This window comes from Camelus dromedarius, chromosome 2 (genome assembly GCF_036321535.1).
Source record: "Camelus dromedarius isolate mCamDro1 chromosome 2, mCamDro1.pat, whole genome shotgun sequence".
In the NCBI taxonomy this organism is placed as follows: Eukaryota; Metazoa; Chordata; class Mammalia; order Artiodactyla; family Camelidae; genus Camelus; species Camelus dromedarius.
The window spans coordinates 99913152-99920370 of record NC_087437.1 but is presented as its reverse complement, the minus strand read 5'-3'; the positions used below and the strand labels follow the sequence as shown (position 1 = coordinate 99920370).

The 7219-nt window shown below is 34.4% G+C and overlaps 1 long non-coding RNA gene across 1 annotated transcript in view; it reads left to right on the top strand.

The window, feature by feature from the left end:
* Nucleotides 1-410: 410 nt before the first annotated feature.
* LOC116154827 (uncharacterized) overlaps nucleotides 411-7219 on the top strand; it is a 46735-nt gene continuing 39926 nt past the window's right edge. The window contains exons 1-2 of the long non-coding RNA XR_010377448.1: nucleotides 411-555; nucleotides 3049-3179. This is a non-coding gene — a long non-coding RNA (uncharacterized LOC116154827). The remainder of the gene's footprint in view (nucleotides 556-3048; nucleotides 3180-7219) is intronic.

The following is a 7219-nucleotide window of genomic DNA, read 5'->3' as shown; positions in this document are numbered from 1 at the left end:
CAGAAATGAAAATGCATATTTTGTATCAGAGTTAGAAGGGATAAATTGGGAGTTCAAGATTTGCAGATACTAACTAATATATATATATATATATAAAATATATATATAATAGATAACAAGTTTATATGGTATAACACAGGGAACCATATTCAATATCTCGTAGTAACCTTTGGTGGAGAAGAATATGAGAATGAATGTATCTATGTTCCTATGTGACTGAACTATTGTGCTGTACACCAGAAATTGACACAACATTGTAAACAGACTATATACTTAAGTAAAATATGAAAAAAAAAATAGAGTCAGGGTCAAGGCCAGATCTGACTTACTCACCCTTGTCTTTATAATCTCCAGATTGCACTGCCTCTCTGTAGGCTCCAGGATGAACATTTTACAACAGAGGACTCTCAGTGACCCCTAGGACACTCCTTTTACCTTTGGTCATTGACAGCAATTCTGTGATGAGATTAACCAAGGAAAGCATGGTAAACAAATAAAATAAGGGTCTTTATTTGGATGAAAGTATTCAAGAGAACAATTTATACGTTTCTTAAGGTAAAACTAATGCATATTATTTCTGCTCTGATCCAAAAGTAATATTATTGTATTTACTGATTTATTATTCTATTTATCAGAGAAATAATCAATTGAAAAATATTTCAGAACTGTTATAGTTACATTATACTGCAATGGGCTAACATGTCAGCCTCTGTCTTGTGATGTCTTTTGATTTTAGCTAATTTTAATTTGGCACTGTGATGACTTTATAATCCTTCCTCACTGACAATGCAAACATAATTCCCTACTAAAGAATAGGACATTATCTGAGTGATGGGTAAGGGGAATTATGGGCTATAAAAGCAATAATTTACCATGGTTCCACCAGGAGGACCTCCTCTCAGAGTGGATACTACTTCTGACAGTGCAATAGTTTGATCATTGGATTGGATTTGCTCTAATTGGGATATTAATTCATGTTTTGAAACCTTTTTATAACAGGGATTCATTTCATGAACAGAATGGCAATATACATTCTTTTTTATTTTAAATTAACAATTAAATTAGTAAATGCCATGAAATTGATACTTATCAATTACATAAAAATCAACCATGGATTTTTAAACTCACTCTGATGGAAAATTCAAGATTAAAGATTTAAACTCCAGTAATCTGCATTTTTGGTCCCAGTTTGACTCAGCAGGTGATAATCTACCACAGTATATTAATATCTGCATTTCTGTTTCCCCAAGTGAGTCTTAATAGTTGACACCTTATAACCATCCAAAAATTCGACTTTTTTTCCCTCGAGAGGAAAAACTATCTTTCACTATTACTTTTAAAAACTAGTAATAGAAACTCCATCCTGCTGTGAGTTGTAATAATTGACATTTTGACCTGTTTTTACAAAGTGTCCTGTGGATGATGTCCATGACCATCCCAATTCCGTGCTACAATTAGACTCACTTCCATGCACTTGGTCTTATACTGGGCAGGAGAAGGCATGGATGCCCAATGGAGAATTCTTGGGAAGACAGTCTAGCAAAAATAAGTACACCAAAATGTTTTGCTGTTTTCTTGAGGATTAGGAAACTAGACAAAATAAAAGTAATAATATCATTCCTATGTAGTTATTTCATGGCAGGCAGTTATAGAAAGAAAAATCAGGAAAGTAAATTCTGAGAGAAAATATATACTGACCACTGTTCAAGAACCAGTTGGTTCTAGAGCAGCTATAATGAGATGGTTCATTATACCAAGATAATTTTTACAGGAATCAGATTCCACGATAAATTCACCTATGCTGAATGCCAATGTTAGCCAGCCTCCCAGGATAAACATTTTCTATTAAAATATCCTGCCCACCACCATATGTTCTACTCACCCTTGACACAGCCAGGTCTCCAATTTATTTGCACCATTTGTTATGGAATTCATTTAAATTTTGCCAACTCCAATCTAATTGTAGACCTCTTAAGAAATCTTCACTCAGGAAGATGTAATTATAGTCTGCTAGGAAATGTGTTCTTACCTGATAATTAGGACACCTAGATTTTATTCCGTATTTTAACACAGCTAGCCGTCACTTTGGGGCTAATCACTTAAACTCTTTAAGCATCCACTTTCTCCTCTGTAAAATAGGTTGACTGAAATTATTACTGTTTAAGGTTTACCAGTCTGTGATGATGGATATTAATCTGAGGGCTTTTACTCCCATGGATTGCGGGAGCCCTGACCCTTCAAAGCCAAGAAAGAATGAAAAGAGGCCTAAAAGAAAATCCGTGAGCTGGAATATAAAGGGCTTTCTACCCTAAGCAAATTGTTAGCTTCCTAGGTGCCCTGGGCGTATTCTTACGGGTTTTATCAGCAGTTCGTGAGCATTCCTCTGACTTTTCAGTATTTTAACTCCTTTGTCTTTCTTAAACATTGTGTTCTGCACCTTGAAAATGGCAGATGTTATAATGTTAAGGAAGGTGTCCATGAAAAAGACCAAGGAAAGCTAATTCATGAGGTGCTGTTATTTGAGGCCACCACTTCTAGTTCCAAACTAAATGAGCATCACGAGAGAAAAAAAAAAAAAAGATTCCTGAAATACTGTGCTCTCATTCGACTTAGATTTTAAAAAGTTTTTTATCTTGTGAAGCATATTGCTTATGTTTGTGTCAGGGCTGCCCTCATTATGCCCAATCACTTTTTAACTACATTTGGCTGAGGATGACTGTAGAATAACAGTTTCTAAAGTTATCTGTTTGCATATGGTTCCTTCAGGAAGGATTCAGAGGATACATTTATTGTGTTTATACAAAAGACAGCCCTCTGTTTCCCCGAAGTCTAAATATGTTTTTCTAAATGCACCCTCAAAATCAGTGCTTGCTTCTACTACATAAATAAACTGCAGGTCTAACTTTCTCAATCTAATATTATATTGGAAGAGGAGGCATTGTTTAGACACATAATCATGCTACTACTGACTGTTGCTATAAAAATGAAGTTTAATCTCTGCACAATTTCCATTGCTTTTCCTTTGAAATCTGGTGTTTATTGCAACAGAATTTCAGATTTTGCAACACGAGAGTCTGAAAGACAGGCCAACACAGGCGGCTCTTTGGAAACAAGAGACCTGGTACTTTCAACAGCCAAAAAGCTGGCTAAACACCAGAAGGAGGGGAGAGACACATCAGGTAGGTTGTATTGATTCCACATACCTCTCTTGGTTCTTTGCTAGAGGACTTCTTTTGACAAAGTGTAGACCTTTTTTTTTTTTTTTTTTACGGTTGATCTGTGTTTCTGTTAACCATACTCTCCTGGAAGAGACTTTGACCATCTGGATGTGGTTTTTGTTTCTGTGGGAAGGAACTTTTGTGTCCTTGACATGCCACTAGTATAAATAAATGTTCAATGAGGAGAACATGGATCAAGATACTATATATTTTCAGATCAAATTAGGACAGCTACTAGCAGTTATTTGGTATACACAATTAAGCATGCAAGCATGAAAAAATGCACTTATTACAAATACGTTTATGGGATATTCCAGGATAACATGACAGCTAGTTTGGAATAGTCACAATAAATATGACCCTATGTCCATAACATGTTCACCTATAGGATAAAAGGCAACTAAACATGATTTTATGCACTAAATAAACTGCTGAGAATTTTATAATTTTATTTCCAGAGATCTTTATATACTTGTTTCTTACAAAACCAATTGTGGGCTTAAGACATAGATTTGAATTTTGCAGCAAACTGTAGCAAAAATACAAATGAACTTATTTACAAAACAGAAACAGACTCACAGATATACAAAACAAACTTATGGTTACCAAAGAGGAAAGAGGGGGAATATAAATTAGTAGTTTGGGATTAGCAAATACTAAATATTATATATAAAATAGATAAACAGCAAGGACCTACTGTATAGTACAGGGAACTATATTCAATATCTTGTGACAACCTATAATGAAAAAGAATCTGAAAAAGAATATGTATATGTATAACTGAATCATTATGCTGTACACCAGAAACTAACACTAAATTGTAAATCAACTATACTTCAATTAAAAAAAAAAAAGTGGAGGAAAGATCATGTGGATTCTTTCAGAAAAAAATAAGACAGGCTAACAGAATAAGTCAAATCAAAGAATAATGTTTGAGGAGCATACAATTTTCTATTCTTCATCCTCTACTTCATTGCAATTCTTATGCCATAATTCATCCCCAAATATTGCTAAGTGCCTTTTCTGCTCAGTGATTTTTTTTTGTCCTGAATTTGAAAACTGAACAGTCAGTGAGGTAGATTCCTTAATTAAATCAAATTATGCATATTGATGTTGACAAAAAAAATAGACTTTTACTTTTTTTTATACTTGAAGTAAAGACAGAAATCCTATGTTAAGACTGAGTGTTATTTTTAGTTGGCTACTTATTTCTATACCCTCAACCTAAGGAGCTAAATCCCTACTGGGATATGATGAAGTTCTGCTTCATCTAGGTCTGTGCATAAAATTATGGGGCTTTCTGAAGCTCTGGCTTTGGAGACAACAGCCACCAGTCCTCTGTCTTTAGAATTTATGTTTCCCTGCTTTGAGTGGAGAGATACTATTGTGGCCTTTAACTCTACTCTTGAGCTATACCTTACCTCTCTTTACTTTGGGCCTTAGGAGGCACAGAGATGACGTTAAAGTTAGCTGTGTCTTTGTCACATTCTGTGACTTTGTTTCTCTTCTCAAAGGATCACCACCTAAAGCCATGAGAATTTTTCCTAAATTCCACCATTGTAATTAGGAAATTACTATTTAATCGGTTGAGTTCATATAGAAATGTTACTTAGGTGATTTTTATTACAGTGTAGAAATATCATGGATCAAATAATATATAAATCTAATAAGTATGTATTGAAAAATTCCTGTAAAGGGGTTATTATATTTTCAAGGTTCTGCCTATTTAGAGAGTTTGTTTGAAATTCTGCAGTTTTTAATCACAGACACCATAATTAGTGTCCTCAAATACTGGATCTTTGTAAACATAGCAACAGACCTTTGAAATCAGTATGAGAACAGAGTGCACTGCACCTGAAGGGAATTCTGGTCTAGTTAATGTGTTTGATCACCTGGTTTGAATAAACAACCAAGTTATATCTTTTGCTAGAAAAGGCTTTGGATATTAGAACGAAAGTCATAATTAGGTTTTACTTGAAGGCCTTACAATTATAAAATGAGCGAGATAAATGAGGTTACATTCCTAATTTTAGTCTAAACATCAATATTAGGCATTTATCATTAGACTCTTTAAAAGCCTCCACTTTTAAAATAGACATGGTGATGGATGGCATAAATCCGGACAATAGCAGACCTAAAAGCAAGATAAACCACAAGGAATTACTGTCTTTCAGTTTAAGGAAGCTTGAACCTCTTAACAATGATGATATATTATAATGATTTTTGTATTAATATACTATGTCTACCATTTGAACTGGTTGCATCATTCGTAAACCAACTGGATAGATAGATTTATCTAAAAACAGGTTGCTCAATAGCATGTTGTTAATAGAGAGTAAGCCAACCACTCAGTTATTTGGAATGTCAATTAACAATTGTTCAGGAATAGGTGTAGCTTTAGCAGCTATGTTGTACATAAAACAGTATCGTTCATAACAAGACAATAATGTTAGGTCTCCTCTAACTCTGAGCCTTTATTACTCATAATCTGCCCCTGTGAGTGCCTTTCCTCTTCTTTGGGAAGCTCTGCTATAAATCATCAGGGAGATTATTATATAACAGAAGGTTCTGACCTAAATTCCCATACTTTCCCTTCCACACCAGAGGCAGGAGGAAATTCTACATGGTGGAAACAAACATATAAACAAAATCCCCCAAAACCAACAAAGAAAATACCTGATTATAAGGGTGCCAACCTTTTGGGACAGTAAAACCCAGATTATTACATTGGGGATGTATTTCAAAGGTGTATCAACATCAGTGTATCTAGAGAAGCTGCACCCTACTCTCTGGGGACTTTTTACTTAGAAACTTCTGTGTCAGAGAAGTTTGGCTCCCTGGACTTTGGGCTGCAAAAGGATAGGAGTGATTGTAGTGGCAGACGGTTGTGTGAAAAATGCAGTGACATGAAAGTGATGTGGGGCTGGCAAGTCGTCAAGGTCCGGAAAGGCAAAGGGGCCACTACAGTGAGATGAGGCAAAGGAAAAATGAGTTTTCCAGTTTCACAGGTCTGAGCAAACAGGAAATCAACTCGATACATTTTTGAACCTTGAATCAGTAGACGATGTATTAGAATGGTTTCCTGTTAAAATACTATTTCTATCACGTTAATCAGGAACCTACTCTAAAGAATGTATAAACAAAAGGGAAGGAACTCCAAGCAAAATGTCTGAGTATAAAAAATGGATAACTTAGAGGTTCTCAGTAACAGGCGTATAATATCAACTGTGGAAAAAAAAGTCCTTTGAGATTTTTGGAGATAATGGTATCTTTTATATTTCTTATTTTGTATCAAGTATGTGTGTAAGGGATAGTCTGTGCACTGTCTCCAGCTGTTCTATTGCCTTTCTGATTTATTAATGTAATCATTTACTGTTAGAACTTTTCTTCAGAGCACCGCTTTAACTCTACCCTGTAGACTTTGGTATATGATATCTTTGTTACTGAAATAGTAATGGAGTAATGAATAGTGGACAGTCAGCAAGTGCACTGACAGGGTGTTTGATAAAATTTAGTATCCATTTTAGACAGAAGCTCTTAAAAAGGTAATAGGTAAATACTGTGAAGTGGGAAATATTATCTACCTCAACCTAAAATCTGGACTTATTCCCATAATTCAAATGAGAGAAAAAAATCAGTGTTATGGCTATTACTTAACCTTCACTAGTGATATGTGAAAGCATATGTTTTCCCATATACTCATTAAAACTTTAGATCTTTGCCAAAATGTTAAGAGTCATAGGGTAGTTTTACTTTGTAATTGTCATGTGAAAAGTGATATTGAGCATTTTTTCATCTTTAGATTTTCTTTTATTTTCTGTCAACTATAGCCTCACAACTTTTATGCATTGTTCTTGATTTATAGGAACACTATGATTGCAAAAAATTTTTTTATCATTTTTTAATTTGTCTTGTGACTTTTTTATGGTTGATTTTGCTATTCTGAATCTTTTTAGGAGCTGAAAATTGATCAATTTTATTTTTAATAACTTCTGGGTGTT